Raw genomic sequence first — 9,533 nt, 5'->3', positions numbered from 1 at the left:
GGGGGGGGGGGCAACAGACCCACAGGCCGGCCCTGAGTGCAGTCTTCTAGTTGCAGGTAGACGGAATGTAATGTGACTTTTCTACAGTGTCTTGTCGAGGTCAAGGTGCATCTTAACACACATATTACATCGCAGATCTGCAATATTAGATCAATTATGTTTAGGTGATGAAATTCTCAGTGTCAAATAAACGCAGTTACTGTAATAGATTAGGTTTATTGTTTTTCATATGTGAAGCGTATATTGAAATGGGTGAAGGCTTTCTTTTGTATAACTACTATACAGTATACACGTGTATATACTAGCCCTAAAAAAAATTTGTTTGGTTCCGGTTGCCGACCGACCCTGCTGATTTATGTGCGACCCAAATTTATTTTATGAGCTTGTGAGAAAATATATATATATATCAATCAATGCAGCATAGCTCCAGAGTGCTTTGGTCGCATTTTGCGACAAGAAATAAGTCCCAGCTTTTTCCCCTGCACTGTTTCTATGTGCAGTGAAAACGACAATGCTTCTAATAAGCTTTGCATCCTCGTCATCCCTGATGCCCACTAACGCTAGACGCTAACGCTAGCTAATCATAGCAATCCGAAACTGGCCCCTGTAAATGTCCTAACCCAACCCCCTCCAATGTACAGTAAATGTCCTAACTAAATACACGAGACCCTCTTCTTGGGACCAAGTAAGGTTTCGTCGATAATCCAATGTACAGTTACCCCCCCCCCCCCCCCCACCCGCCTTTAATTAACGTTTAAAGGGGAACTATTTTACTATTTCTTTCACTATTTGGGCACTTTTGCACAATTCCTGTTGAGTCTATGGAACACCTCTGTAAGTTTAAAAAAAATTGTATTCATTGTTTTGTATTTCTAATCAAGTACTCAAAAACAGCATTTTTCTATGTGACAGAGCGGCTCCGTCACTGACTCCGAGCAGCACGCACATACACACACCAAACATTCATCATTGGACTAAAATCACATTGGACTGAGAACTGCAACCCCCCCCCCCCCTTCATTAATTTCATATTATCATATACCTTCAGACATTATCATATACACCTATCATACATTCACTCATCATATATACATTCATATGTATAATCAAACATGCATACATATTCATTAACCTTATCATACATGCATTCATACATATTACCATACATTCATATATTCATATATTTATTTATTGGGTTGTGTATATATATTTATTTATTGGGTTGTTGTGAGGGTATTGGTGTTGGAGGTTGTTTTGATATAATGTGTGTAGGAAACGGCAAATCAATTGATGTGTAGCACCTGTTTAGTAATGTTAATTTAATTATGTGTGGCACCTGTGGAGGGGGAGAAGTCCAGGTGTTCATGAGGGCTGCGTGCCCAAGGTTTGGGGTTCTTGCCCTGCATCAGTTACGATGAAGGTGACTGAGGCAAGCGCTGTGAGTGTTTGTTAGTCTGTTTGTCTCTGTGTGGGGCTTCACCAGATAACGGTTGCAAAATGGGTAACTAGGGAAGCGCCACACAGTAAGTGTTGTCTGTCATGATGATGTTATTGTGCAACGCATCTGAGACTGCAGGTAGTATAGTATTTTTGTTATTTTGATTATGTCATTGTTTTGGAAATGTCACCTCTGCACCGTGGATGGCCGGCAATAAAAGCAACCTCAACACCTTTGATTCCGACTACGCCATCATTTGTGTGAGTTTGGAGGGGAGAGAAAAAGGACCCCGTCACATTCTACCTCAAGATCTTAAGCCGTTTTGAGGCTGGGCTCCAATCACTGTGTGGCCTGGTGGCAACTGCCACATTATTATGCAGCTGAGAAACCTCTAACATTACAGATTAACAGATATGCACATTTTCAGATTACTCAGTTCAGTGAGGGTGAATATTGTGAGAGGAGAATTGGAAGAATGCGTCAATATGAGAATTAGAGACATAGATCCTATAATATAAGTCCACATAGCTAGGAAACAATGCTAAACACTGAAAAAGGCCATTTATAAGATAGTTCCCCTTTAAGTAGCAAAACACTGCAGTATAAAAACAAACTTGATAGTAGTTAGTTAATAAACATTTAACTTCATTAGCTGAAGTATTCTAAAATCATTTAAGCCATTCTCCCTGTGTGTGTGCCATGTCCCATATCTTTGGAAAGACCAGATATCAGATGAGTTTGATAGTATTTACTTAGGATTGCCAGATAATGTTGATATTTAAACATTAAAAAAAAATGATACAAAATAAATGTATACATACATTTTGTATTTTCATGCAACATAAAAAAAATTGTTGTAGGAACAGTTTGGGAGAGGGAGGTAGGGAGGGGTTTTAGATTGTGTGTTGTGAAGTTTAGACTTCAGAGAGGGAGAGTAAAATACAGAAAAAAGGTACAGTTGGGTACCGTACCGGTATCGATTCCCAGGTAAAAAGAAACATTTCCAGGCTCTGTGTCCCGAGCAGACCCAGCGCGTAGGCCAGATGCAAGCCGTATTTTACAATAAACCTCCATTTGGCTGCTTAATTTTTTTTTATCACTAATTTTATCGCAATCGCAATATCTGTCAGAAAAATCGCAATTAATTAGGTAGCTTGTAGCTTACAAATAAGGGCCAACCAACCTTCTCATAAAGGACACAGGGATGAGTGTCGTATCTATCAGTAGTGATGAATCTGAGGGCAGAGCGAGACACAGTCGGATTTAAGGGTTGAGGTCTCAGCATGCCTATAAATTACATCACCATAGTCCAAGACTGAATATAAGCTGGTGACTTGGAATTCCTGGTAAATATCAATGGGTGCTTGTCACTAATGTGTATATTCATAGATCCTTGGGTTCTGAATGAGAAAAAACATATTCATACAAATGGCTATTGAATATATCAAATGTTTTAAGGGTTTACATTAATCTGGAGGGGATCTTTAAGTTCTATGTCTCAGTCACCTCACCTTCATCAGGTGTCATTTTAAATATAGAATCCTGTTTTGCCGTCGTGATCAAAGTACAGCGGCAGGAAGAAGGGATTCATGTTCTGCTAACCTGCTCTTTGTTGTGTTGTAGTGAGTCAAAGGATGTGGGACTGGGACAGTCATGTACATTCTAGCGTCTGTAAACGATGTTGTGATTTTCTATCCTCTTCTACACTGTCTTTCATCATCACTAAATGATCAAAGATATACAGTAGCACCCCTTGTGGGAATCTTTTTTCTTTTCTTTTTTTTTACCAGCAATACTGTTGTTTGTTTCCAGATGGAGTTGAGCAGTATTTCACAGAGACCATAATTGGTTTATTTAGAGACCATTTATTAATTAATATATATATATATAAACCTGATTATTCTTCATTAAATTGGTAAGGTGAGGTTACTGGGGGACACAGTATATTATTTACTCAAAGATAGCTATCAGGTCTTATACATACCTGCTTGGAACCAGACCCTGAGTGATTATCAGACATACAGCTGTATTATCAGACTATGAACAGACATACAGTATAATGAGCGGTATTATCAGGATATGAACATACATACAGTATAATGAGCTGTATTATCAGGCTATGAACAGATATACAGTATACTGAGCTGTATTATCAGGCTATGAACATACATACAGTATAATGAGCTGTATGATCAGACAATGAACATACATACAGTATAATGAGCTGTATTATCAGATTATGAACAAACATACAGTATAATGAGCTGTATTATCAGGATATGAACAGACATACAGTATAATGAGCTGTATTATCAGACTATGAACAGACATACAGTATAATGAGCTGTATTATCAGATTATGAACAAACATACAGTATAATGAGCTGTATTATCAGACTATGAACAGACATACAGTATAATGAGCTGTATTATCAGGCTATGAACAGATATACAGTATAATGAGCTGTATTATCAGACTATGAACAGACATACAGTATAATGAGCTGTATTATCAGATTATGAACAAACATACAGTATAATGAGCTGTATTATCAGACTATGAACAGACATACAGTATAATGAGCTGTATTATCAGGCTATGAACAGATATACAGTATAATGAGCTGTATTATCAGACTATGAACTATCATGTATTGTGTTTAATGATCATGTATATAAATGTTAACATTATCTGGCCATCCTCACCTCAGTAAATATGATCAAACTCCTCTGACCTCGTCTGGTCTTTCCATAGACCCAACAGGACAGTAATATATATTTGTGTAAAAGGCTCCATCTTGTCTAGTATATTACACTCTTATACTAAACATGTAAAGGTACCGAAATTTGGTACCGATCGATCTCTTACCGATGTAATACCCTTAAAAGTACAGAGTTCAGTACCCAACCCTATACTACTATGCACTCAGAGTATAACACTCAAGTTTGACACTATAACTATCAACAATTCCACTGACCCTTATAGCTGCCAGAGTTGTACCCCTTGTTCACAACTTGTAAGTGGCTTTGGATTAAAGCGTCAGCTAAATGACTAACGGTAAAAGTAAATGTTGTTAAACACTCTTCAACCTGCCTGACAGAAGCCGGGGTGACAGGTCTGAATGTTAATTGTTTCTGCTTTCAGGAAGGAAGTTTAATGTTGTTTTTGCTCTAAATTTGCTATTGTACTCTTAAGCTCACACAGTATGACCACCAGGTGGCGACATAGGCTTGCTGTTGACCTGGTAGGAGACAAACGCCAACCAAGGCCAAGAGGGCAGACACACACACACGCGCGCGCGCACACACACACACACACACACAGGCAGTGCACGAATAGGGCAATTGAAACCATTTCCCCTGATGATGATGATGATTGTAGTTATTTTGCGTTCTGTTTGAGCAAATCTACATTACAGACCAAAGTCTGCCGTTTTGTCCTCCTGCCTTCAGGGGGCGTCGCGACCCAGTAATTATGTGGGATAATGTTATCATCTGTATACTAACATCACACACACGCTTTCCTAAATGTGTCCAAAATGTTTATGCACGAATTAAGATCACGAGTTAACAACGTCCACGTCCAACTGATGTTGAGCAGAACCCCCCCCCCCCTCCCCCTCCAATAGCAGCTTGTACGTCGGGTGTTTATAAGAACCTCCGACCCCCCTCTCCTGCCTCCCCCCCCCTCTCCTGCCTCTCACCCCCCCCCCCTTTCCAGCACGCTAAGCGCGGGGTGCGTGTGTGGGGGGGGGGGGGGGGGGGGGGGGGGGTGGGGGGGACAGACAGCTGTTTATCTAGTCTGTCAGTCACAGAGAACAGTACCACAATCCACTGGATGGTGGGAGCCGAGCGCGTTCTGACAGACAGGCCTTCTCGTTTGCCTTAGATGAGCTGTTACAGGCGGAGGGAGGGAGGGAGGAGGGGGGGTTAAAGAGAGAGAGAGAGAGAGAGAGACGAAGCGAGCTGAGAAGTTGGATAATGATGAAAGAGAGGGTGAGGGAATATTATAGAGAGCAACCGTTGACAGCTCTAACTGCTGTTGTTCGCCGGGACGGAGAGTTAAAAAGGTTCTGGCTTTGAGAATTCTCTCACGACGACCACATGGCGAGCCGAGGGGAATGCACCGAACGGTTCACCATCATCAAGGCTACTCGCTTTCCATTCCGCGATGATGGACTGACGAGGTGGAGCCAGGAGAAGGCTATATATCCACTGGTGGTGTACGTCGTGTGTCACTTTGCGTCCGTCGTCAACGGGGGCCGGAGACGTATATACACCAAGCCGACGGCTCTCCCCCTGTCGTTCTACATTACGGGACACGGCACACACACATGCTCACCCCCTCCCCCGTTTTATAAGTTTCAGCTAACATACTGCGCGCTTCCAATCCGCTTGGAAGTCTGCACGAAACTGACAATCTGTGTTTTTTTGCGTTTGTGCTCCCTTCGCGGCGATGGGAGCGCAGAGGAAAGGCACCGAACGGGGGATGGGAGGAAATGTGGATCATCGTTTACTGGGGTCAGCATTTCCTCCTGGGCCGACAGAACAAGGCAAAGACACACTGTGTACCGTTACTGGATCCCGGCGGGCGCGCTCGCTCCTACAAACACCTGCACATGCTCGCACGCACACAGTCAGACAGATCACACGGGTACAGTACGACTAAAAGAAGTTTGACTTCCAACCAGAGTGAAAATGTAACAGTGATGTATAGGCTACAGGTGATTAAACTGGGTAGGCCTACTACTGAGTAATAGTGCTAATCAGGTGTATGTACAGACTGAGTTGTAGTATGAATATGTACAGTCAGTAGCGGCTGCTGGTTCTCTCTCCACTAGGGGCGCTATACCAAAACATTTTGCAAACATGTACAGTACCACGCAACCGACTCATGGCAAGACGTGAGCGATTCGACTCACGCTCACGGCAATGAATCGGCTCTTATGAACGAGTCGCTCAGCTGTTACTACAACAACACACAACCAGTCAAATAAAGTATAGTCTAATTCACAACTTGAAACACAATATATAAATAGAAAAGTTAGAAACAAAACTCGCTCCGTCTCCAAACACACGCAGATCTCTCCCTCTCTCCTTCTCTCTCTCACACACAGCGCGACGTGGAATCGATTCGTTACACAATCAGACCTATTATATACCAAGAATAACTTCAGTATGAGTACAGGGCTGTACACATATTTTGCATATTGTTAAACGAGCCAAGGCTAGCTATTAAACTATCGATATGAATCGAAAATCTGGGACCCTGATGTAAACAAGACAAACGTCTTTCTCTGGTCTGCATCCCCTTAACAATTGTGTGTATTGAGCCGTACTGTATTGTACCCATTCTGCAATCTGTTAATAAAGTTTTCATTCATTCATTCATTCATTCAAACATAGACGATATTGAACAAGCCATAATCCACGTATTTTCAATCCAAAAGAAAGAGAGAGAGAGAGAGAGAGAGAGAGAGAGAGAGAGAGAGAGAGAGAGCGAGAGAGAGAGAGAGAGAGAGAGATGAGAGAGAGAGAGAGAGAGAGAGAGAGAGAGAGAGACTCACTGTTTAGTTGACACGTCCAGGGCAGGAGGGCTTGCCTTGATAAAGTAGTACTATAATCCACTGTTGATGTATTCCAGACCACTGTCCACTGTGTCCAGACTGCATCCGCCATATAGCTTGTTAGCCAAGTGTTAGCTTGTTAGCAGTTAGCACCACACAACACAAGTACTTCATTCCTTTGTCCATTTCCGCGTCGAACAGACTGCAAACTACCTGGCGTTCTATCGCCATGCTCTAAGACAAACTCTAACCTTAACCAACTTTGAAAGAGTGCCTAAGCTTAACAGTCTAAAGAACTTGCAGTCACGGCACGCTCTAAGACAAACAGCTGCATCTCACAACAACACAACTATCTCTACCACCAACGGACCAACCTAGGAATAAGCTAGAATTGGAACATTAGAAATTGGATTCGGCCAATCAGAGATCGTCTCTGTGAAATTCTGCTACGGAAAAAAATACTGGCGTCGGCCAATCAGAGAGCGTCTCCGCGAAATGCGGCTACAGAAATTCTTGACGCTACTGGCTAGACCGCTTCAAATCGCGCCCGGATTCCAACATAATAGTCATATTTCAACACACAACGCGTTACGCACTGATTGGCTGCGACGGATACAGCGATCAAACCGTGACGCGCACTCAGAGCGCTATCGCGTCTAGCCCGGGCCGAGAAATAAAAAAAAATAATAAAAAAAAAGAAAAGTGAGTCACTTCCTGTTCAAGAAAACGAGTATTTTTTTTTTTTATATAATAACGTTATATTGTGCATTGGAAACACAAACATACTTAAAATGAGTAAATATTATTAATTTTAAACATGTTTATATTATTTATAGGGCTATAAAACAAAAAACTAAAAACGTATTTTTCTTCTTCTCTCATATAACCAGGGTAGGGCCTGAGGGGGGGCGGCGCCCGAGCGCCCCTAGTGGCGAGCCGCCACTGTGTACAGTGATACAGGTATAAAGAAGACACTGTGGTAGTAAGTCGTACTGGCCAGCAGTGTAACTAGTAAGTGATTAGGTAAGGGATATGTACAGATATAGACATAGTATCTACAGATATGTAAAAAGGATTATATGCAGGTATGTACGGACAGATGTGTTTGCATGGTTGCATGGATAGTACACAAACACACACTAATCTAGTTATAGTGCCGGACATATGCACTCATAGACACATACACACACACACACACATACACGTACACGTACACTCACACACTCACACTCACACACTCATCTAATGCAGTGCCCTTCAGTCTAAGAGCAGGGGGAAGCAGAGCTGCCAACACTGTCTTTTTGCCAACTGGGAGTGGAAGAGGCAGACTGACAAGTCTTGTCAACATGCCCACAGTGACTGTTGACAAACTGTGACACCCCACGCCCCCCCCCCCCCCCCACACACAGCCACAACCACTGCTGACCAGCCTGTTCCTACAGAGAGAGAGAGAGGGAGAGAGAGAGAGATGAGAGAGAGAAAGAGAGGACAGGAGGGGAGAGGAGAAGAGCAGAGGAGAATAGATAAGAGGAGAGAAAGAGGGGAGAGAGAGGATGAGAGAGAGGATGAGAGGAGAGAGAGAGAAAGAGAGGAGAGAGAGAAAGAGAGGACAGGAGGGGGAGAGGAGAAGAGCAGAGGAGAGGAGAATAGATAAGAGGAGAGAAAGAGGGAAGAGCAGAGGAAAGAGAGAGGATGAGAGGAGAGAGAGAAAAAGAGAGGAGAGAGAAAGAGGGGAGAGGAGAGGACAGGACAGGAGAGGAGAATAGAGAAGGGGAGAGAAAGAGGGGAGAGCAGAGGAGAGAGAGAGGATGAGAGGAGAAGAGAGGAGAGAGAGAGAGACAGAGAGAGAGACATGTGATCCCCTCATCCAGGCAGACTAAATGAAGTGATCACGGGGGGAAGAAGACGACGCCAACCGACACATTTGAGACCGGGGGCGAGCCGATATAGACCACTTAACCAATGACCTCTGAGCCCTCGCCTGTCAATCACCCAGTCGACCAACCGAATCGCCACGTCAATCCCCTGCCAATACAGCGCGTCTCAATTCCCCCGTCGGTTGTCAAGCGGTGCGGTGAACGCCTGCGCCAGACGACGTCTCTCCCCAATCGACTCATATTAGGAGGCCTTAAATCACTCCCAAATGATGGATGAATTTGCGGAGGGAGTCGATTATTAAGCCCCCACGTTGTATCGACGGCCCTGCGCATTAGGAGCCCGAAGCCAATTCCTCCATAAAGCTTCTTGAGCGTTTGGATGGATTCCATTCTGCGCGTTAAGTCGAGCGTTAACGGCGTGTTTTGATTTGTGTGTACAATTCAGCTCACTCTCTTCTCACGCTATACTGCAGCTACGGTATGTGACCTCACACGCAACAACAAATGTGCTTTTAGTCTTCACACCTACAGTACAGTTTACACATACTGTCAACCCTCCCTGTCTCCGCCCTTTATATTGCTATACGTGTTGTTTCTCTGTCTGTGTGCTTGCTCTCTGTGCTCTCTCTCTCTCTCTCTCTCTCTCTCTCT

This window comes from Notolepis coatsorum (genome assembly GCF_963971535.1).
Source record: "Notolepis coatsorum genome assembly, chromosome: 11".
In the NCBI taxonomy this organism is placed as follows: domain Eukaryota; kingdom Metazoa; phylum Chordata; class Actinopteri; order Aulopiformes; family Paralepididae; genus Notolepis; species Notolepis coatsorum.
The sequence above is the reverse complement of the archived record's forward strand: the minus strand, read 5'-3'. Positions refer to the sequence as shown.